At 44.2% G+C, this 24,650-nt stretch overlaps 1 long non-coding RNA gene across 2 annotated transcripts in view; it reads right to left on the reverse strand.

The window, feature by feature from the left end:
* LOC126418973 (uncharacterized) overlaps window positions 1-24,382 on the reverse strand; it is a 224,869-nt gene extending 200,487 nt beyond the window's left edge. For both annotated transcript variants that reach the window (XR_007575920.1, XR_007575921.1), the window contains exon 1: window positions 24,178-24,382. This is a non-coding gene — a long non-coding RNA (uncharacterized LOC126418973). The remainder of the gene's footprint in view (window positions 1-24,177) is intronic.
* Between the last annotated feature and the right edge of the window lie 268 nt (window positions 24,383-24,650).

The following is a 24,650-nucleotide window of genomic DNA, read 5'->3' on the forward strand; positions in this document are numbered from 1 at the left end:
AAACAGACCCGAACTATTTGAACATTTTAGACCTTCTGGTGACAAACAGACCAGAACTATTTGAAAAAACAAATGGTTCAAATGGCTCTGAGCACTATGGGACTTAACATCTGAGGTCATCAGTCCCCTAGACTTAAAGCTACTTAAACCTAAATAACGTAAGGACATCACACACATCCATGCCCGAGGCAGGATTCGAACCTGCGACCGTAGCAGCAGCGCGGTTCCGGACTGAAGCGCCTAGAACCGCACGGCCACATCGGCCGGCAACTATTTGAAACAGTTAACGCAGAATAGGGAATCAGCGATCATAGCGCGGTTACAGCATCGATAACTTCAGCCGTAAATACAAATATTAAAAAAGATAGGAAGATTTTTCTGCTTAGAAAAAGTGACAACAAGTAGATTTCAGAGCACTTGACGTCTCAACACAAGAGTTTTATCTCAAGTACAGATAGTGGACAATGTTGAAAACCATCGTACAATATGCATTAGATGAGTATGTGCCAAGCAAGATCGTAAGAGATGGAAAAGAGCCACCGTGGTACAACAACCGAGATAGAAAACTGCTATGGAACCAAAGGGAACTTCACAGCAAACATAAACATAGCCAAAGCCTTGCAGACAAACAAAAATTACACGAAGCGAAATGTAGTGTGAGGAGCGCTATGTGAGAGACGTTCAGTGAATTCGAAAGTAAAGTTCTATGTACTGACTTGGCAGAAAATCCTAAGAAATTCTGGTCTTATGTCAAAGCGGTAGGTGGATCAAAACAAAATGTTCAGACACTCTGTGACCAAAATGCTACTGAAACAGAGGATGACAGACTAGAGGCCGAAATACTAAATGTCTTTTTCCACAGCTGTTTCACAGAGGAAGACTGCACTGGAGTTCCTTCCCTAGATTGTCGCACAGATGCCAAAATGGTAGATATCGAAATAGATGACAGCGGGATAGAAAAACAATTAAAATCGCTCAAAAGAGGAAAGGCCGCTGGACCTGATGGGATACCAGTTCGATTTTACACAGAGTACGCGAAGGAACTTGCCCCCCTTCTTGCAGCGGTGTACCGTAGGTCTCTAGAGGAGCGTAGCGTTCCAAAAGGGCACAGGTCATCCCCGTTTTCAAGAAGGGACGTCGAACAGATGTGCAGAACTATTGACCTATATCTCTAACGTCGACCAGTTGTAGAATTTTGGAACACGTATTATGTTCGAGTATAATAACTTTTCTGGAGACTAGGAATCCACTCTGAAGGAATCAGCATGGGTTTCGAAAAAGACTATCGTGTGAAACCCAGCTCGCGCTATTCGTCCACGAGACTCAAGAGTGCCATAGACACGGTTTCCCAGGTAGACGCCGTGTTTCCTGACTTCCGCAAGGCGTTCGATACAGTTCCCCACAGTCGTTTAATGAACAAAGTAAGAGCACATGCACTATCAGACCAATTGTGTGGTTGGATTGAAGAGTTCTTAGATAACAGAACGCAGCATGTCATTCTCAATGGAGAGGAGTCTTCCGAAGTAAGAGTGATTTCAGGTGTACCGCAGGGGAGTGTCGTAGGACCGTTGCTATTCACAATATACATAAATGACCTTGTGGATAACATCGGAAGTTCACTGAGGCTTTTTGCGGATGATGCTGTTGTAGGTAGAGAGATTGAAACAATGGAAAATTGTACTGAAATGCAGGAGGATCTGCAACGAATTGACGCATGGTGCAGAGAATGGCAATTGAATCTCAATGTAGACAAGTGTAATGTGCTGCGAATACACAGAAAGAAAGATCATTTATCGTTTAGCTACAATATAGCAGGTCAGCTGCTGGAAGCAGTTAATTCCAAAAATTATCTGGGAGTACGCATTAGGAGTGATTTAAAATGGAATGATCATATAAAGTTGATCGTCGGTAAAGCAGATGGCAGACTGAGATTCATTGGAAGAATCCTAAGGAAATGCAATCCGAAAACAAAGGAAGTATGTTACAGTACACTTGTTCGTCCACTGCTTGAATAGTGCTCAGCAGTGTGGGATCCGTACCAGATAGGGTTGATAGAAGAGATGGAGAAGATCCAACGGAGAGCAGCGCACTTCGTTACAAGATCATTTAGTAATCGCGAAAGCGTTACGGAGGTGATAGATAACTCCAGTGGAAGACTCTGCAAGCGAGACGCTCAGTAGATCGGTATGGGATTTTGTTGAAGTTTCGAGAACATACCTTCACCGAGGAGTCAAGCAGTATATTGCTCCCTCCTACTCATATCTCGCGAAGAGACCATGAGGATAAAATCAGAGAGATTAGAGCCCACACAGAGGCATAACGACAATCTTTCTTTCCACGAACAATACGAGACTGTAATAGAAGGGAGAACCGGTAGAGGTACTCAAGGTACCCTCCGCCACACACCGTCAGGTGGCTTACGGAGTATAGATGTAGATGTAGATTGTCTTTTCTACGTACCTGTCTGCAGCTCAGCAGCCATCTTTACAGTGAGTTGCTACCTATACTTGTTATTATTGATTCTCATAGTATCTGAACAAGTTACCTGTTGCCTGGATTGATAACCGTGGTATCATATCATCAACATGCTGTCTGTGGCTCGTGAACATCTGGTCGTACGAGTGGATTTCCACGACGGGCCTAAACCGGTTGTACAGTGTTGCGTTTTATGGATATTATATTTGTTCTAGTACATTTTAGCACTTCAAAAGTAGATTATATGTTAGCAAGTATGGGTGATAAGAAGAAGAAAATTATAGCAGTCGCTGGTGGTTTGCACGCTGTGTACTCATACATTTCTTGAATCAAAAATCGCACAATACCTGTAAAATAATAGCTATAACACAGTGGGTAATAACCGACAATAACGAACATAGTGAATCATCATTTTACTGGCTGTCACCTACAGTGTTGGCTTACACAATTCTTCCACACCTTATACACTTCTTTCAAGGGGCCTACTTTTTTCTGAGGTTATTTCTGAAATCAGTGATGGTATTTTAAATGCGCATTGCGACTCCATGGAAAAGCATGTTTTTGCCACAAAGTGGCTTTCGTTGTATTGAAATAAAATAGATCAGTGGTCTTAAAGAAACACACATACCTTGCTTTCTCCAACTAAAAACCGTTCATTGCCAAAGACGTTGCTGTTAGTACTTAATGTTTTTGCTCACATCAAGAAACGCAATCTGCTTGCAAGTCTTGTTTCGATATTTCCTCGTTTGCACTATTGTTTCTTGTATCGTAGCGGCAAAGACAGATTGTCAACTTACGCCTTAACTTACCCTTGAGATCTCAAAATATGTCAGGGGAAAATGCTAATACTCGTCTGGAAATCAGAGAAATATCACGGAGTTTCACTTGGGAAAACTTGTGGCAACCCTGAAAACGTACAAAAGTCATCATCAAACGCGTTTTCCTTGAATAACTCGAAAACCGTGGCGTCCAGCAAAAACGTATCCCAGTACAAAATTTAACTACATTAAATTTCCTTCAAAAAGTTCCTGTTCATTTTTTACGTAGGACTAACAGTTTGTAAACAGCGAGTGAGAGAATATGAAAGTCTTGGGTGTGGTATTTGCAGAAATCACGGGTTGCACAAAACCCACAGGTATGGACAGCTGATTCACTCTCTAGAAGTGGTTTGCCACTTCATTCTTCGTCATTGAAACTTGTTTGACCACACTGTGAGGTGTGCGCCACTTAGCGACTGTCTTATACCGTGGAGCATTGTTGCCGTGCATGGATTGCTGCAGCGTTCTACCTCGTCAAACACAGGTAACGAATTGTCGCATAATACACCATTTTATCAATAGGCTGCACCATTTGGTTTGGCTCGTCTATCAGTGTGTTACGGTACTGTGGATCAATGTCCAGAAAATTAATTACGCAATTTAATTTTTTCGAGTTCATAATGCAAACTTCATGAATACCCCTCGTATTACATAAACGCTCAACGTAGCTAGTCTGTTCTACAGAGAAACATGGTATCAGTATTACGGTTCATGTCTAGAACATGTGTCCATCTTGCTTTACTTGTATCGTGGAAACGAACAATTTATGGGAATAACTGCCAGTTCAAAGTTTATCGCCTGAATTCCTTCTACAGCCTATAGGTGTGTAATAACAATTTAGGGACGCCCTGAATATACTCTCGATTGTACTAAGCAGAACACTTTTAATTCAAAGAATTGAGTTAGAGTAAATTCACAACATTATAGACACATACGATGAAAACAAATTCTCGAAGAAAGCAATGTGAAAGAAAAATTTGAAGCTAAGAGAAAATAATTGTAGTCTACAGTTAAATTTCTTTACAAGAGTAGTTTATGAAATTGTAGACAAAGATGTTCACAGATGGAGAAAAACAATCAGCGTTGCCTTGCTTTACGACCTCGACTGCAGTCTCATTAACATTCCCATGTACAAGCAGTTCACTGGACAACATTTCGTGATCAGACGAGATATAGAGCTCTCAAAATCAGTTCGTTTTTAACACAGGACAGTATAGCTCTATCTAATAAGATTCAGAGTGTTATATTTCTATGGCACAACAACACAAAGCATAAAGCATGAATCTCTTTCTTATATCCATTGAAAGAAGATCTGGCACAGAAAATGCATCGACTGCATCACCAAACAAAGATTGTGCGAGCCAACTAAGAGAGAGTCGAATGCACGGCGAGAAGGAACGGTACTGTACTCGGTTATGCACCGTCTCTTGACCTCGTAATTCCAAAGACTGAAAAATAAGTCACAGCCGTTCACAATTTCACCGCATTTGGATGAGTTTCCAACCTCAAATATTACAACGGAGCCATTTTCGTTGGTTTTACTCAGGATTGCAATATACCATATTACTCCTCGTCGTGGCTACAAAACCCTATTTTTCAATATAACCTCTGTTGAATATGATGACTTTATGCCACCTTACTGGGAGGGTCTCATTGCCCGCATGGTACCAGTCTACTGGTACACGCTGGAGCCAACGTAACGCGCAAGAAATTCTGCACAGATGATCATTCGTGGATCTTCATTGTCTTCTATTAGGTAGCGAAGAAACCAGCTGGCAAACATCTCTGAGTACTCCAGATGGTGGCTGAGTGTGCCAGCACTACGAACAGAGACGTCCAGTCGTGCAGCGAGGTGTTTGGTCCGTCGATCATCTCAAACGAGAGTGTCCGCACCGTCCAACATTGCAGGAGTCGCGGCTGTGTGCTGCAGGCTAGCAAGCGGGACCATGTTGCGATGATAACAGACGTCTCGCCCAACGAGTCACCGTGTTCTTGTTCACTGCCAGGTCTCCGCAGAAATTCTGCAAGCGCATGTAAATGTCTGCGATGCTCTGGTTTACTGCCAAAAGAAACTCACTGGCAGATCTGTGCTTGGAACGCGCCTCCGTTACGGACGCCACTTTGAAAGCTACCTATAGCGCTGTCATTTAGCGGAACTTCATGAATCTATAGCAGCTGAAGCAGGAATATCTCACGATGTCCCACACCAAATATCGTATTTCTTCTACCGAAACTTTCCGAGAAAAAAAGGTGTTACCTTGCGTATTGAGCGCCCCTCGCACAAAATTATTTGAATATCTGGCTGATACGTGATTTGCTTTATATAGCAACATTTACAATCGCAAAATTAAAATTCGTTTGATAACGACACTGTCTCCGTGACAGGCCGCGAACTTTTCGTCTTGCCATAAGGTACGCTACTGGCCATTAAAATTGCTGCACCACGAAGATGACGTGCTACAGACGCGAAATTTAACCGACAGGAAGAATATGCTGTGATATGCCAATGATTAGCTTTTCAGAGCATTCACACAAGGTTGGCGCCATTGGCGACACCTACAACGTGGTGACACGGGGAAAGTTTACAACCGATTTCTCATACACAAACAGCAGTTGACCGGAGTTGCCTGGTGAAACGTTGTTGTGATGCCTCGTGTAAGGAGGAGAAATGCGTACCACCACGTTTCCGATTTTGATAAAGGTCGGATTGTAGCCTATCGCGATTGCGGTTTATCGTATCGCGACACTGCTGTCCGCGTTGGTCGAGATCCAATAACTGTTAGCAGAATACGGAATCGGTGGGTTCAGGAGGGTAATACGGAACGCCGTGCTGGATCACAACGGCCTCGTATCACTAGCAGTCGAGATGACAGGCATCTTATCCGTATGGCTGTAACGGATCGTGCAGCCACGTCTCGATCCCTGAGTCAACAGATGAGGATGTTTGCAAGACAACAACCATCTGCACGAACAGTTCGACGACGTTTGCAGCAGCATGGACTATCAGCTCGGAGACCGTGGCTGCGGTTACCCTTGACGCTGCATCACAGACAGGAGCGCCTGTGATGGTATACTCAACGACGAACCTGGGTGCACTAATGGCAAAACGTCATTTTTTCGCATGAATCTAGGTTCTGTTTACAGCATCATGATGGTCGCATCCGTGTTTGGCAACATCGCGGTCAACTCACATTGGAAGCGTGTACTCGTCATCGCCATACTGGCGTATCACCCGGTGTGATGGTATGGGGTGCCATTGGTTACACGTCTCGGTCACCTCTTGTTGGCAATGACGGCACTTTGAACAGTGGACGTTACATTTCAGATGTGTTACGACCCGTGGCTCTACCCTTCATTAGATCCCTGCGAAACCCTACATATCAACAGGATAATGCACGACCGCATGTTGCAGGTCGTGTACGGGCCTTTATGGGTACAGAAAATGTTTGACTGCTGCCCTGGCCAGCACATTTTCCAGATCTCTCACCAATTGGACAATGGTGGCTGAGCAACTGGCTTGTCACAATACGCCAGTCACTACTCTGGATGAACTGTGGTATCGTGTTGAAGCTGCATGGGCAGCTGTACCTGTACACGCCATCCAAGCTTTGTTTGACTCAATGCCCAGGCGTATCGAGGCCTTTGTTAAGGCCAGAGGTGGTTGTTGTGGGTACTGATTTCTCAGAATCTATCCAACCAAATTGCGTGAAAATGTAATCACCTGTCAGTCCTAGTATAATATATTTGTCCAATGAATACCCGTTTATCATCTGCATTTCCTCTTGGTATAGCAATTTTAATGGCCTGTAGTGTATGTGTACTCCACGTCGATACGAAGACTGAAATAAGTAATATTGTGCCGAGTTGGAGGTGGAATGAGTACGGTCTGAACGTTTCGGGGGCAGGCGGTTGGCCGTCATCAGGTGTCTGCGACCTTTGTACGAGCCGCCGACATTTGGCCGCCGAGCCCGCATCGCTACGCCCTGCCTCGCCTCTATTCTCTGCTCTCTCCATTAAACGAGCCGGATCGAATGATTTTTCGGCGTCCGGCCGCCCTGTCCCATTCTAAAGGCCGCTCGCCGGCATTTCGAGAGTCCGACTCGGCGCCGCCCGCTTCCGATAGGGTAGCGCGGACGGCCGCCCCGCCACGGAGTCGATGAGCCGTAGCGGCCCCACGATCGTCAGCCGGCCACTGGCGTCTGCGCCAACAGAAAGCAATAACCCGTAGAAATGGAAACTTTAATAAGAGGCAGGACAAGTGTCACTCGATGCAAACCTTTACCGTACTTGCTGTGTGACCTTAAACGTGTCCTCTACATTCCAACTAAACGTCAAAGTCATTTATTACCAAATCCAAAATATTTTACCCTTCACTGTCAAACATCCTGCCTCCAAACTCTAAAGTATTGAATGAAATAATGTAAGTAGGCTGTTTAGGCTTTTATGTTGGTAACGCCACGTAGCGCTCTGTATGAAAATCACTGACGGTGCTGTGTGCAGTCTGTATATATATATATATGATGACTTTTGAACACTATAAGGTAAATACCTTGTTTATTCTCTACCAAAATCTTTCAATTGCTACCTATGCCTATCAGTAGTTAGTGCCTTCAGTAGTTAGAATCTTTTATTTAGCTGGCAGTATTGGCGCTCGCTGTATTGCAGTAGTTAGAGTAACGAAGATTTTTGTGAGGTAAGTGATTCATGAAAGGTATAGGTTATTGTTAGTCAGGGCCATTCTTTTGTGAGGATTACTGAAAGTCAGATTGCTTTGCGCTAAAAATATTGTGTGTCAGTTTAGTGTTGATCAGAATAAGTAAAGAGAGAAATGTCTGACTACGTTCAGTTTTGCTCAGCTGTTTAAAGCCGGCCGGTGTGGCCGTGCGGTTCTAAGCGCTTCAGTTTGGAACCGCGTGACTGCTATGGTCGCAGGTTCGAATCCTGCATCGGGCATGGATGTGTGTGATGTCCTTAGGTTAGTTAGGTTTAAGTAGTTCTAAGTTCTAGGGGACTGATGACCTCAGAAGTTAAGTCCCATAGTGCTCAGAGCCATTTGAACCGTTTTTTTGAGCTGTTTAAAAATCAAATAACGTAACAGGTTTACCAGCACTGTCTTCCTTAATTTTTCTAAGGGGATATTTCAATAACTCCTCAGTGGAACTAGAGCGAAAATATTTTTTCTACAATCTCTTTCCTTTGCTCGTGAACAAACTCCCATCTCTAAAGCTCTATGATCCCACACTACCTGGTACGAAGGCACTCCGACACTTGTTCATGTTGTTGTTGCTATTGTTGTGGTCTTCAGTCCGAAGACTGGTTTGATCTACTCAATCCTGTCGAGCCTCTTCATCTTCGAGTAACTACTGCAACCTACATCTTCCTGAGTCTGCTTACTGTATTCGACTCCTGGTCTCCCTCTAGATTTTCACTCACACACTTTACTCCAGCACTAAATTGGTGATCCCTCGAAGTCGCAGAATATGTCCTGTCAATCGACCCCCTTCTTTTGGTCAAGTTGTGCAACAAATTTCTGTTCAGTACTTCTTTATCCATCGATCCATGTAATCTTCAACATTCTTCTGTAGCATCACATTTAAAAACCTTTTTATATGTTTATCTTTCATGTTACACTTTCATACATGGGTACACTCCAGACACATATTTTCACAAAAGACTTTCTATCTCTTAAATCTACTGTTATTGTCGTCTTCAGTCCTGAGATTGGTTTGATGCAGCTCTCCATGCTACTCTATCCTGTGCAAGCTTCTTCATCTCCCAGTACTTACTGCAACCTACATCCTTCTGAATCTGCTTAGTGTATTCATCTCTTGGTCTCCCTCTACGATTTTTACCCTCCACGCTGCCCTCCAGTGCTAAATTCTATGTTAATAAATTTCTCTTTTTCAGAAATGGTTTTCTTACATTGCCAGTCTGCATTTTATATCCTCTGTTCTTCGATCATCATCAGTTATTTTGCTGCCCAGACAACAGAACCCGTCTACTACTTTAAGGGTCTCGTTTCCTAATCTAATTTCCTCTGCATGTTGCCCTAGACGAATATAGCGCTCGTGTTCCCGAACGCGCGTTGCTATTGCCCCTTGAGTCTCGCCGATGTTTGCCTCTCCACATTCGCATTCCACCTTGTACACGCCTGAACAACTTGCACGGGAAGATACATTTCACGCTCGAAGTGGAGAAGAATGGTGCAATTCCATTTCTAGACGTCGAAGTGTACAGGACAGAGGACGGCACACTGGGGCACAGTTTACACATTCAGACAGGTATCTGCACTCCTAACCCTACCACCATCCAGCGGAGAAGAACTCGGTCATCCGTTCTTTGGCAATCGGCGCGCACCGCCAAAGTGATGCTCAAAACATAACACCTGAACTTAAAAGGCTACGCACAACGTTTCTAGCCAATGGCTACAGCCACAAGTCGATCCGCACAGCTTTGTCGACCAACACAAGTAAGAAAGATAAGCAAGAAATAGACAAACTGCAGCCAGTAGTGCGCTTACCTTATGTGAAAAATGTTACTGACCGAACAGGCAAACACCTTCGCCGCGTTGGGGTGCAGTCTGTCTTACATAGTAGTCGTAGTATCCAGGATGTGCTAGGCTCCACTAAGGACAAGGTGGATGCATTACACACTGCAGGCGTTTACAATGTGGAATGCGAATGTGGAGAGGCATACATCGGCGAGACTGGCAGGCCAATAGCAACGCGCGTTCGAGAACACGAGCGCTATATTCATCTAGGGCAACATAACGAATCTGCAGTGGCAGAACATCAGCACGACTGCGGAAAAGAAATCGAATTCAGCGAAGCCTGTGTGTAGGCCAAACAGCCGGTTACGACGAAACGCAGATAAGAGAGGCCATCGAAATACTTAAAACCCTAATAACATGAATAGGGATGATGGACTCAGGCTTGCCCCATCTTGGCTGCCAGCAATCAGAGCCCAACAGACCGCACTGTCAACACGAGGCACGAGCACTACCGGCGAGTAACTGTTGCCGCGCGGCCGACGTCCGGCATTTGGTAAACAGCAGCCAACTTCTCATTCGACTGTGGCCACCAATCATGGCACATAACACAAGAGCCAATAGACAAAAGAGGTTACGTTCCCCCTCCAACGCAATAATCTATCAAAATAAAGTTCCCTCTCCTTCTTCCTTAAGTGACCAATGAAACCAACTATTTTTTTAAAATTATGACGTAATAGCATGCGCAGTGAACAGTAACAATCAAATATAAGGGACAAACCAAATGGTTCGGAGCACTATGGGACTTAACATCTGTGGTCATCAGTCCCCTAGAACTTAGAACTACTTAAACCTAACTAACCTAAGGACATCACACACATCCATGCCCGAGGCAGGATTCGAACCTGCGACCGTAGTATAAGGGACACTGCGTAGCTAGAACGCACCAGTAGATCCAGAAGAAGGCCACTGCAACCGTGGTTTTTCTCCAGCAGCAGTGGCTTTATATATTATGACGCGGTACCACACCCAGAAAACTTTTATGTCGAAGAAAATATACGTATGAAACTTCTATTGTAGGGCTAGCTGGGCGCGAAAATCAGAAAAGCATTTCGAGGACAGCCCTCTGCCCTGCTCTAAACTCTGGAATAGTGCTCAAAATGTTCAGATGTGGGTGAAATCTTATGGGACTTAACTGCTAAGGTCATCAGTCCCTAAGCTTACACACTACTTAACCTAAATTATCCCACGGACAGACACACACACCCATGCCTGAGGGAGGACTCGAACCTCCGCCGGGACCAGCCGCACAGTACATGACTGCAGCGCCTTAGACCGCTCCTGGAATAGTGCTCTGGAACTGCCCGTACTAGTGTCTTGTACACATTTTCTTTTATAGATCCCCTTTACTCTGCAAGAACTCTTTCAACAAATCTATGTCTTCCATTTGTCTTCCGTACTATTGGATCTAAGCTTTCGTCCCGTGTAGCTTCGCTTCTTAGTATTATCCGTAAATAGTTACATGATGTGACTGGCTCAAATTGTTCACCACTTATCTTATATAATCTAATAGTTTCGGGTTTCTTCCTCCTTGTTATATGCATCACCTTGCAGTTATCCACATTTAAAGAGAAATGCTATTCCTTACGCCATATGGGGAACTTGACAAAGAATTTTTAAGTTAAATGCGCTCGTCCCACGACGATACTTTTCTATAGACTATACTAGTGTCAGTGAGCAATGCGACAGAGCCCATCCATCTGCAGGAATTCTAGTTACTTTTTGGACCATCGCCGTGCTAGTGCAAGTCTAGAAAACAGTACTCCATCAGCTCTCAGCTCACTCTCAAAGAAAGGAATGAAGTAAACAGCAAATAAATGGCTCCTACAACAAACTGGTAGCAAGTTGGGCGCAGAAAATTCCTCGTTGTCACGGTGAAATAATGCAGTTCCTTAGAGTAGCCTGGTCTTTTTCCACGCCGGCCATAAGAACGAATGTTGAAATCCATAGGTTTAAAAGCGGGTGCAGGACGAGTATTTTCGGCACTCTGGGATGGCGCACACGACGTGATTCGCGCGGCTCGTAAATCAGCAGACACGTCGCTGCCCCCTGCGGTATATCGCGCGATTTTAATGTGCCGTCGCCGGCAGGGACCAGCGGGCGCTGCATGCGTGCGATTTCCCACGTACTTTTGTTGCACGCGTGCGTTGTGTGTGTATGTGTGTCTATTGGTGCGTGTGTCTGTCGGCAGCTTCGTGACTGCTAATTTAAGGTGCTCATGGGGCGTTTGTCAAAATGCACCGGCCATAAATTTTGCCAGCCGTAATCTTAAAGAGGAACGCCGTTATACAACCGTATATTTAGAATAGCCGTCTGTGCATGGCAGCGCCCGGCAAACGGAGGTTACAGTCCTCTGAACCGATTACACCGCCCGCGTGATGGACGCGTTGTTTAATAGCTCGTAATTGCAAATCGCTGGTCGCGTTAGAGTTAGCGGGCTCTGCCGGGCACCGGCCTCCTTGGCGGAAAGTGCGCTTTTGTCGGAAGCCGAGCAGCAGGGCAATCCGTAAATCAGAGCGTTCACGTGCCTGAACCTGAGCCAGCAGTATCTGCGACTCCATCCGCCTCCTGAGTCATACACACGCACGCAGGTGAGAACTCTTTGGCGGCCATCGTTGACGCCTCTGTGCTCTTTATTTAGGTGTCTGGAAATAGATACTAATGGCGGTCGCAAGATAACTCTGAGCTGTGCCACAAGTTCCCACAAGTGACCTTGTTGTTGTTGTGGTCTTCAGTCCTGAGACTGGTTTGATGCAGCTCTCCAAGCTACTCTATACTGTGCAAGCTTCTTCATCTCCCAGTACCTACTCTAGCCTACATCCTTCTGAATCTGCTTGGTGTATTCATCTCTTGGTCTCCCTCTACAATTTGTGCCCTCCACGCTGCCCTCCAATGCTAAATTTGTGATCCCTTGATGCCTCAGAACATGTTCTACCAACCGATCCCTTCTTCTAGTCAAGTTGTGCCACAAACTCCTCCCCTATTCTATTCAAAACCTCCTCATTACTTATGTGATCTACCCATCTAATCTTCAGCATTCTTCTGTAGCACCACATTTCGAAACCTTCTATTCTCTTCTTGTCCAAACTAGTTGTCGTCCATCTTTCACTTCCATACATGGCTACACTCCATACATATACTTGCAGAAATGACTTCCTGACACTTAAATCTATACTCGATGTTAACAAATTTCTCTTCTTCAGAAACACTTTCCTTGCCATTGCAAGTCTACATTTCATATCCTCTCTACTTCGACCATCATCAGTTATTTTTCTCCCCAAATAGCAAAACTCCTTTACTACTTTAAGTGTCTCACTTCCTAATATAATTCCCTCAGCATCACCCGACTTAATTCGACTACATTCCATTATCCTCGTTTTGCTTTTGTTGATGTTCATCTTATACCCTCCTTTCAAGACACTGTCCATTCCCATCGACTGCTCTTCCAAGTCCTTTGCTGTCTCTGACAGAATTAGAATGTCATCACGAACCTTAAAGTTTTTATTTCTTCTCCATGGATTTTAATACCTACTCCGAATTCTTCTTTCGTTTCCCTTACTGCTTGCTTGAACAACATCGGGGAGAGGCTACAATCCTGTCTCACTCCCTTCCCAACCACTGCTTCCTTTTCATGTCCCTCGACTCTTATAACTGCCATCTGCTTTCTTACAAATTGTAAATAGCCTTTCGCTCCCTGTATTTTACTCCTGCCACCTTCAGAATTTGAAAGAGAGTATTCCAGACAACATTGTCAAAAGCTTTCTCTAAGTCTACAAATACTAGAAACGTAGGTTTGCCTTTTCTTAATCTAGCTTCTAAAATAAGTCGTAGGGTCAGTATTGTCTCACGTGTTCCCATATTTCTACGGAATCCAAACTGATCTTCCCCAAGGTCGGCTTCTACCAGTTTTTCCATTCGTATGTAAAGAATTCGCGTTAGTATTTTGCAGCTGTGACTTATTAAACTGATAGTTCGGTAATTTTCACATCTGTCAACGCCTGCTTTCTTTGGGATTGGAATTATTATATTCTTCTATAAATCTGAGGGTATTTCGCCTGTCTCATGCATTTTGCTCACCAGATGGTAGAGTTTTGTCAGGACTGGCTCTCCCAAGGCTGTCAGTAGTTCTAATGGAATGTTGTCTGTTCCTGGGGCCTTGTTTCGACTCAGGTCTTTCAGTGCTCTGTCAAACTCTTCACGCAGCATCATATCTCCCATTTCATCTTCATCTACATCCTCTTCCATTTCCATAATATTGTCCTCAAGTTCATCGCCCTTGTTTTTCCATAATGTCTATAGTCGGAAATCTCAGATTCACCATGATTTTACATTATTTTCGTGTTGTAGAGCCCTTTCAAAATCTGGTTTCAGTTTAGTAGAAATATGGTTAATGCCAGCAGACCAAAAATTATTACGTCACTGTTGTAAGAACTCTGCATTCCATATGTCGTTTCTTGAACATATCAACTCAATCTTCTACACGAATGTTAGAGCTCGTCCTTTTTATACGTGTTTGCAACAAAGGTTTGTTGTTTGGCGATACGCTTACCCCATCTCTATTTTGATCACAGAAACATGTTTCAGCATCTACGTTCCAGCTTCCATGAATTTGTAAGTACTCAATCTTAAAATACATTCACTGTGCTGGGTAGCGCATTGGACGACGACGGTTCAAACTCGCGTCTAGCCATCCTGATTTAAGTTTTCCTTGATGTCCCTAAATCGCTTGAGGCAAATGCTGGGATGGTTCCTTCTAAAGCACACAGCCGCTTTCCTTCTCCACCCTTCCCTGATACGAGCTTGTGCTCTGTCTCTAAGGACTCCTCTTTAAGATGTATTCCACATTTAGTTGTTTTTCTTTTGTCCAAACAATTCCACACTTGTTATTATTTAAATAATATTAAGTATGCAACAGTTACATTTTTGAAAGAACCTACTTATATCGTATTTTACTATTTAAATCACTAGCTGAGAAACCCGTCGTTGATGGAGTATTCATTTATAGCCATGTCTGAGACTTTGTACACGTGGAATTGACGTATGAAGCTTCTTTATATACAATGTTTGAAGTTTGGAGACATGTACGAAGAGTTTGTTTGATTCACTTAACACGGGAGAGAGCCGCTTTGAGCTGGCCGTGCAAAAAGGAACTGACACTAAAGTCTACGTCCGCAACACGCAGCGTCTGGCTTTGTGCTTTATGATTATTGCACAACAAAGGTCACCGGAAAAAGTACACGTTTAAAGCGAAATGGTAAATTGTTAAAAGATAAGCGGCATTCGGGGCACAAAAACTCGCTCGCTTGCGACACTTTCTGTCACAATTTCCACTTCAGTGATGTTATGTTGGAGAGAAGTAACTCTGAACCTCTGTGAATGAAGGGGTCCGAGGAGCAAGATAATGCATGACGCTCTCGATCAGAGTTAGGCCGCACATTGCTTTTGGAAAGAGTTTCCAAAGAGCCAGCTAAAATTTAATGTTCTCGAGCCACGGCAAGCCTCGCCTTGATCTGCGTTGGATTCTTGAGACCACATGCTCCTCAGACGTTTAGCTGCTCTGGTGTACTCAGAATGAGTCAACCATTTTCTAGACTATTTATCGGTAAACAAAACAAAATCAAAATGTAGTGAGTAAGCACCCAAATCACAAACCATACTTAATAATAAACTTCCTAGCAGATTAAAACTGTGCGCCGGAAAGTCGGGTCTTTGGCTTCCGCAAGCAAGTTTTCAACCAATTGTGTTACCCAGCAGCTACCTCACACCTTTACTTACGGCAGTACCTCGTCTCCTACCTTGCAGACTTCACAGAAGCTCTCCTGCAAACGTTGTAAGAATATAATTCCTGGAAGAAAGGATGTTCCGGAGACATGGCTTAGCCACAGCCTGGGGGAGGTTTCCAGACTGAAAATTTCACTCTGCAGCGGAGTGCGAGCTGATACGAAACTCCCTGGCACATTGGAAATGTGTGCCGGACCTTTTATTTTCCTAGGCAATTACCAATTTTGCTTGGGGGATCTTGTTTTCCTAAAAATTAGATTGTACCTGCTGAGCCATTACAAGCATCCACAACGTGGAAATACATCAAGACCTACTACATGTAGTTTTGTGGAAATTATCATATTTGTATTAAGTCTTTCGGTAAAAATATATCTAAAGCCACTACACATCTATATTTACTTTCTTGAAGATCAAATATTTTCCATAAAATGCTGCTATAAAATACTCCCAGCAAGTAAAACTACAGGCGTTAAGGTAAGCTACAATAAAAATGTAGACACGAGCGTAACCAAATATGTGTCATAAATTTTAAGAAATACATAGATGCCAAAATATTTTTGAGTGCCGAAATACGGAGTATAGCTTGTGTCTTGCAGAAGCCAAATTAATTTATTCTAATTTTTAATCCGAAAATAGCGAAATGTAGCATTGTATCGGCCCAAAGAATGCAACCCAGTTGATTTCACGCTTTATACAGGGCTATTACAAATGATTGAAGCGATTTCATAAATTCACTGTAGCTCCATTCATTGACATATGGTCACGACACACTACAGATACGTAGAAAAACTCATAAAGTTTTGTTCGGCTGAAGCAGCACTTCAGGTTTCTGCCGAGAGCGCAGTGAGACAAAATGGCGACAGGAGCCGAGAAAGCGTAAGTCGTGCTTCAAATGCACTCACATCAGTCAGTCATAACAGTGCAACGACACTTCAGGACGAAGTTCAACAAACATCCACCAACTGCTAACTCCATTCGGCGATGGTATGCGCAGTTTAAAGCTTCTGAATGCCTCTGTAAGGGGAAATCAACGGGTCGGCCTGCAGTGAGCGAAGAAACGGTTGAACGCGTGCGGGCGAGTTTTACGCGTAGCCCACGGAAGTCGACGAATAAAGCAAGCAGGGAGCTAAACGTACCACAGCCGACGGTTTGGAAAATCTTACGGAAAAGGCTAAAGTAGAAGCCTTACCATTTACAATTGCTACAAGCCTTGACACCCGATGGAAAACCGATGGATCGGTCATGGTGGAAATCATGAGCAGCAATTCATGTCATGGCCTCCACGCTCTCCCGACTTAACCCCATGCGATTTCTTTCTGTGGGGTTATGTGAAAGATTCAGTGTTTAAACCTCCTCTACCAAGAAACGTGCCAGAACTGCGAGCTCGCATCAACGATGCTTTCGAACTCATTGATGGGGACATGCTGCGCCGAGTGTGGGAGGAACTTGATTATCGGCTTGATGTCTGCCGAATCATTAAAGGGGCACGTATCGAACATTTGTGAATGCCTAAAAAAACTTTTTGAGTTTTTGTATGTGTGTGCAAAGCATTGTGAAAATATCTCAAATAATAAAGTTATTGTAGAGCTGTGAAATCGCTTCAATCATTTGTAATAACCCTGTATATATATATTGCTAATGATAGTCACTGCTGGTATAAAGTTTGCTGTCTTAATACGGTAAAACATGATTTTTGTGTGCAGGAAGCCTCAAAACTGAGTCTGAAAGTTTGAGGCGTACAAAAGCAATCAATTTGAACGTCGAAAGTCTGACGTGAAGCTGGAATTGGCAGTTAGAAGACCGAGCAAGATCGCTCAGACGATATTTAGCAACTGTCCTGGAATCTTCTTTAGAAATTTTTACCCTGCCTATCACGTTGCTGTGAAAGCTTTGTGGCTAACGCTCTCGACACGTAGAGAGAGCACCAAGCTCTCTTCAGATTTCGTCATCTGGTTGCTGCTAGCAGAATAAATAGCTCAATGATCCATTAGCAGCTGTGGTAGATGTATCTCTTACATAACAGAAAGAAACTGTTTCGTTTAGCACAAATCTTGTGCTTCGTGGTACTCTGACGGTACACTCACGATATTGAGTCTGAAAATCTTATGTTTACTTCTGCGCCAATTTGGTATCAAAAGAACTTTGATGCAGTGAAGGAACTGAGTGGCGTTTACGGCCATAAAATTCCCTGGTGATGGGAACATGGAGCGTTGCCATAGAGAGAAGTCTACTCGGCAATGTAAGACTTGCCAAAAGCAAGAGTTACAGGCATTTAGGCAGAGTAGGAAAATAATTTGCGAATAAGTTGCATTAGAAGAAAACAAGCTGGATCACTACACAGTCTACTACATATATAAAAGACCAAAGGTAGGAGGATGCTCAAGATTTACATCTACAGAAATGCGTTTTACTAAATTAAAGTCACCTGCTGTTTCCTGTCTGTATATGAAGGCTAATCTAAGAGAATACTTTAGGGATTTTGATACGGTTTTCACTGATCGACAAGGTAGGAGTGTGTGTGTGTGTGTGTGTGTGTGTGTGTGTGTGTGTGTGTGTGTGTGTGTTTGTGTCGGATCGCCAAGTTAAAGGCCATACCTAAGGGGAACGAAGCGTAAGTTCCAATGATCCAACCTTATGGGAGAAAGCACCCCATGACTACGTGATTCGTAGCACAGTTTTTAAAAGAAGAAGTAAAAATATTGAAAGGTAGTTTCCGTCAAGGAACAGCGACGAGGTTCCCACGAGAGCAGGGTTTTCTATGTACACCAACTTGGCCTGTAGTACTCGACAGATCTGCTATAGGCACTAACAACATATGGTAAATATTAAGTGTTTGCGTATCACCTCAATGTACGTATTAATAACCAGTACTTTGACAGCGATTAATACGAACAGTGACGAGACAAGAAAACATTTCGTGAGGTGGCTTACAAAACACTCGTTCGACTATTGCTCATGTGTGTGGGATCCGTACCAGGTCGGGTTGACAGAGGAGATAGAGAAGATCCAAAGAAGAGCGGCGCGTTTCGTCACAGGGTTATTTGGTAAGTGTGATAGCGTTGCGGAGATGTTTAGCAAACTCAAGTGGCAGACTCTGCAAGAGAGGCGGCCTGGATCGCGGTATAGCTTGCTGTCCAGGTTTCGAGAGGGTGCGTTTCTGGATGAGGTATCGAATATATTGCTTCCCCCTACTTAGACCTCCCGAGGAGATCACGAATGTAAAATTAGAGAGATTCGAGCGCGGAGGCTTACCGGCAGTCGTTCTTCCGCGAACCATACGCGACTGAAACAGGAAAGGGAGGTAATGACAGTGGCACGTAAAGTGCCCTCCGTCACAGACCGTTGGGTGGCTTGCGGGGCATAATGTAGATGTAGATGTGTGAGTGGTATGTTTCTTGGATTACAACAAAAAAATGGCTCTGAGCACTATGGGACTTCACTTCTGAGGTCATCAGTCCCCTAGAACTTAGAACTACTTAAACCTAACTAACCTAAGGACATCACACACATCCATGCCCTAGGCAGGATTCGAACCTGACTGTAGCGCCTAAAACCGCTCGGCCACCCCGGCCGGCGGATTACAACAGTTCGCTTACTGAATGAACAGGAGCACTCTAACGGGAGACTCCTGGTTGGCCGAGCGCTAGGTTGCTGGCACGGAAGACTCGCGTTTCCTCGGAGCGCGTGCCTCACCGTCTTACTGCAGACTCACAATGGACCTGCGGCAGCTGACACCGCCCCGCAGTTCGCAGACTCACTAGTCGCAGTAGAACTGAAATGAGGCCGCTGACTCCTCGCGTTGTTACCAACACCCTCGTTTAAACACCCCAACGTGCAGAATATTCTAAAGATATCACTGTGCTCTGTTACTTTTATTTAGCTTTTCGGCAACACCGTTAATTCCCTAACGGCCATGACACATTAAATTGTAATGCGACTGTTTCATTTACGCTCTTGAAATGTTCTTACAGATCTCTCTGTTTCACCTCTTCGCGGTTCATACGTGAATCTAGTTCAGTACCCGGTATTGCCCGGAAATGAATTTATTCCAATCTTCTATTAGTTCATCTCTTCTTCCCCCTCTCTCTGTCCATCTGCTCCCCCTCTCTGTGTCCACTCCCTCCTCCCACTTTCGTCCGTTTGTTCCTTTCCCTCTGTCCATCTCCTCCTCCACTTCTGTCCTTCCTCACCCCCTCTAAGGCCATCTCCTCCTTCGTCCTCTCTCTGTCCATCTGCTCCTCTCCCATCTCCCTTTCTATCTCGTACTCCCCCTCTGTCCATCTCCTTCCCCTCCTTCTGTCTAACTCCTCCACCACCCTCTCTCTGTCCGTCTCTTCCTTCCTCCTCTCTCTGTCTGTCCATCTCCTCTCCCCTTGCCTCTCCACAGCATCAACGATGCCCCAATAGGAGTTGCTGGTTCTTACTGCACCGTTTATGTTTCTATCCAGGGATTCCCCATGTATGCACACGTCACATACATTTAACACATTTCACCTGTATCTCCATCTAATTTCACCCTGCAGTTTCGTTTTCATGCAGCTCATTGTTTATCATGCCGTATCTTCTGAATTATGTGTTGTACAATGGTGTAATTTACTAGATACACGAGAAATGTGTTGCACACATGTTAATTTTGATGACCACATATCTCCTGAACTGTGTGACGAATAATGACATAGTTTTTCAGAAAAATTCAGTGGTATACGTGAATAACGTCTAGAAAATGTGTCGAGAATAAAGTTAATAGTAAAGGATGATAAATTAAAACGTCATTGTCTATGCGGCAGTTTTACTGGATTAACAGCGAAAATATAGTAAGCGAGAAAATTATGTGTAAAGTGCGTTACAATACCGGATGAATATAGTCTGGGTATTCTGGCATCGAGGACTACAATGCTTTTTCAACCCCTTCCCAGCCCCTTCGATACGTAAATGGTTCTCGGCCTCACTGCGATTCCTTACAGACAGCCAGTGATACGGGTACCAAGTTTGGTTGAAATCGTTCCAGGGGTTTAGGAGATGATGTGGAACAAACATACACACATACATGTAAGCCCGCTTCCACTTTCATAAAATATATATATGTATGGATAATGAACAACTCTGTCAGGACGAAGCACCCGTTTTAATTACAAATACCGACACATTTGTGCCAGTGAGCCTTTGTAACAAACAAAAAAATCTAGGAATGAAGTAAACAAGTTAAGAGAAGGTTTATTACAATGAAATGAATACCCCTAGCTGCATACAGTCGTTGATATAAGTCAACGGGGACAGTTGAAAATGTGTGGCCCGACCGGTACTCGAACCCCGGGATCTCCTGCTTACATGGCAGACACTCTATCCATACGAGCCACTGAGGACACAGAGGATAATGCGACTGCAGGGATTTATGTCTGGCACACCTCCTGTGAGACCCTTATTCCCAACGTATTGTCCCGCACCATATTCATAGTACCCCTGCCCATTATACTCATTACTCGCGGCTTTTTGTCGATTCTCGTAAGAGTTCGAGCACCGTTTGTGCATCCGCACAGAAGAAGATGGTCAAATGGCCGGTGAGCCTTATATATATGTCCGAAAGAACAGATGCCATCTTCATATATACAAGTTCAGAGAAGATATTAACAACAGAAAGAGGCACACGAAAAGTGGCGGGGGGACGTGGAAACACATGGGTGTCATTAATGCCGATGCTGAGGAAGTGGGCTGTGATGAGGAATGCGAGTGACAGTGGTCACAACTAAATACATGAATATAGGTTTACAAGTGACTTAGTGCGAGATCAGTGAAGTGTTGTGCGCGTTGTATAAATCACTTCTGCAGTAGTTGCAGACGCAATTGCAGATTAGTTTAATATAAATTCGTTAATAGCTGGAAATAGTTGAGTATCATTATCTGCATAGAATTATGGTCGCTCGAAGTTTTCCCAAATCGCACTATAACAGAGAAATTAGTTATAGCTGCAGTATTAAATGTTACTTAGCTAGTAAGTAATGTAAAATAGATTATATATGAAAACCCGTACGAAGTTGTGCTGGCTCAGGTCTTACCGAGCCACATCTTACCGCAAGGCTAATCGTATTAAAAAAATACAGATAGTGTTATTTAAGTGTAAAAGTTGTAGAAAATACGTGGGTGTAAGTGTAGAAGATTTTTCCACTCGGTAGAGGTAAAAATTAAGACATGCCGAGATAGACCAAAAAACTGAAACATGTCAACAGTATTTCAAGTAAATTAAAACATTGAAAGCAACTAAACATATTCTTTTTTATTGTATCAGTTATTTTCATAACAGTCTGAGCACTTAAAAATTGTTTTATGCTTATCCATTACGGATATTTTAGAACCGTGACTTTAAATTGCCATTTACTCAAATGGTTCAAATGGCTCTGAGCGCTACGGGACTTAACAGCTGTGGTCATCAGTCCCCTAGAACTTAGAACTACTTAAACCTAACTAACCTAAGGACATTACACACATCCAAGCCCGAGGCAGGATTCGAACCTGCGACCGTAGCAGTCGCGCTGTTCCGGACTGCGCGCCTAGAACCGCGAGACCACCGCGGCCGGCCGCCTTTACTCAACCTGCATCTGATTACCACAGGTTTAGACGTTGTGTCACTTACGCGAGTGATCACAACTGTTTTTTCTATTGCTGTGAAGTGGGATACAGCCCTATGACGGCAACGTTACTTGTATCTGTGCAGTGACACGGCATTAGTTATTATTTACGCTAGACACTGGCGTAAAGACACTGGCGTAAAGCAGAAATCTCAGTACCGGAATAAAAGTTTCTGCAGGCAAAAAAGGAACATGACTTCATTTACCGCTGGCTGATGGTAAGATGTCAAATACGTTTGGTCTGTATCGGCAAAATATGGAAAGCTTCTACGCTCTTTGTCTTTGGCAGGCCAAGTGTTCTGTCAACTAAAATGCCCGAGCATGACTCACGATCCGTCGTCACAGCTTTACTTCCGCCAGTACCTCGTCTCCTACTTATCATAGGGGTCGTGAGTCGTGTTCGGTTAGCTCTGTTGGTAGAGCACTTGTCCACGAAAGGCAAAGGTTCCGGCTTCGAGTCCTGGTCAGGCATACAGTTTTAATATACGAGGTTCACTCCAAAAGAAATGCACACTATTTCTCTAAAAATACAGTTTTCATTCTGCATGTGTGAAAGTTTTACAGTGGGTAGATACATTCTTCCCGCCTGTTTTCAAACTTAGTTCAACCTGTTCCCGTGAGTGGCGCCGTCATAGCATGTCTTCAAGATGGCTGCTACACTTGACGTTCGTCAGAAGCAACGTGCTGACGTAGACTTCCTGTGCTGTGAAAACGAGACAGTGGGAAACATCCACAAGAGGTCGAAAAAGGTGTATGGAGATGCTGCTGTCGATCGCAGTACAGTTAGTCGGTGGGCAAGCAGGTTACGTGATGAAAGCGGCCACGGCAATATTGACGATTGTCCTCGCAGCGGCAGGCCTCGTACTGCACGCACTCCAGAGAATGTGCAGAGAGTTAACGAATTGGTGACTGCTGACAGACGCATCACAGTGAACGAATTGTCACGCTTCGTTGGGATAGGGAAAGGAAGTGTTTGCACAATACTGAAAGTGTTGACGTTAAAAAAAGTTTTGTGCCAGGTGGGTTCCCAGGATGTTGACAGTGGCTCATACAGAAACAAGAAAAACGGTATGCGGCGAACTTTTGGAACCGTACGAGAATGGTGGAGATGAATTTCTTGGAAGAATTGTGACAGGTGATGAAACATGGCTCCATCATTTTTCACCACAGACGAAGAGGCAATCAATGGAGTGGCATTATGCAAATTCACCCAAGAAAAAAAAAATTCAAAACCACACTTTCTGCTGGAATAGTTATGGCTACAGTGTTTTTCGATTCCGAAGGACTCTTGCATGTGGACATCATGCCAAGTGGAACCACCATAAATTCTGATGCATATGTGACGACACTGAAGAAACTTCAAGCTCGACTGAGTCGTGTTCAACCACGTCGGCAAAAGCAGGATGTTTTGCTGTTACACGACAAAGCACGGCCACATGTCAGTCAAAAAACCATGGAAGCGATCACAAAACTCGGATGGACAACACTGAAACACCCGCCTTACAGTCCTGACCTGGCTCCATGTGACTATCATCTTTTTGGGAAACTGAAAGACTCTCTTCGTGGAACAAGGTTTGAAGATGATGACTCCCTTGTGCACGCTGCCAAACAGTGGCTCCAACAGGTTGGTGCAGAATTTTACCGTGTGGGTATACAGGCGCTGGTTCCAAGATGGCGTAAGGCAGTTGAGAGGGATGGAAATTATGTGGAGAAATGAAAATATTGTTCCTAAAGGATGTATCTACACACTGTAAAACTTTCAAACATGTAGAATAAAAGATGGATTTAAAAAAAAAAAGTACTGTGTTTTTCTTTTGGATTGACGCTCGTACCTGTAAGTTTCACACAAACACAAATTTCACTTGCGCCACGGAACTCGCAATACAATTATATTTGTGGGACGGAACGAACTTTGTACAGGAGTGCGCCGTACCGTCGGTGATATCCGTGCCATTCTCGCCTGATACACCTGATAGCGACGTCAGATGGTCTGCGATGACCAGGACGGAGGGGAGAGTTGAGGCGGCGCCCGCTGCACGACTGTGGCCGCCCCCGCCGCCGCCGCCGCGGTCGTCGTCTGCGCTAATGAGGCGGCGCTGACCCAGAGGGCGCTCGAGGACCCTCGGCGCCTGATGGTCCGGCAGCTGCTTGGCTGCAGGCGGCCTGCACAGCACAAATCCCACAGTACTCAGTCTGGATAAAACATCTTGTGACAGTACACGTAAGACATGACAGATAGACATGGTGCGTCTATATTCGGTAAATGATATCACTGAGTGCAGGTAAAAGAGCATACAAGCAAAATACTGTGGTTCGCCATTAAACTATCATCAGCTGTTTTCGGTCAGCCACGAAAGCTTTCCACACAAGGGAGGGAGGCTTGTACATGTAGGCTGCGGCCGGGAG

The sequence above is a fragment of the Schistocerca serialis genome, chromosome 9 (assembly GCF_023864345.2).
Source record: "Schistocerca serialis cubense isolate TAMUIC-IGC-003099 chromosome 9, iqSchSeri2.2, whole genome shotgun sequence".
Taxonomy (NCBI): Eukaryota; Metazoa; Arthropoda; class Insecta; order Orthoptera; family Acrididae; genus Schistocerca; species Schistocerca serialis.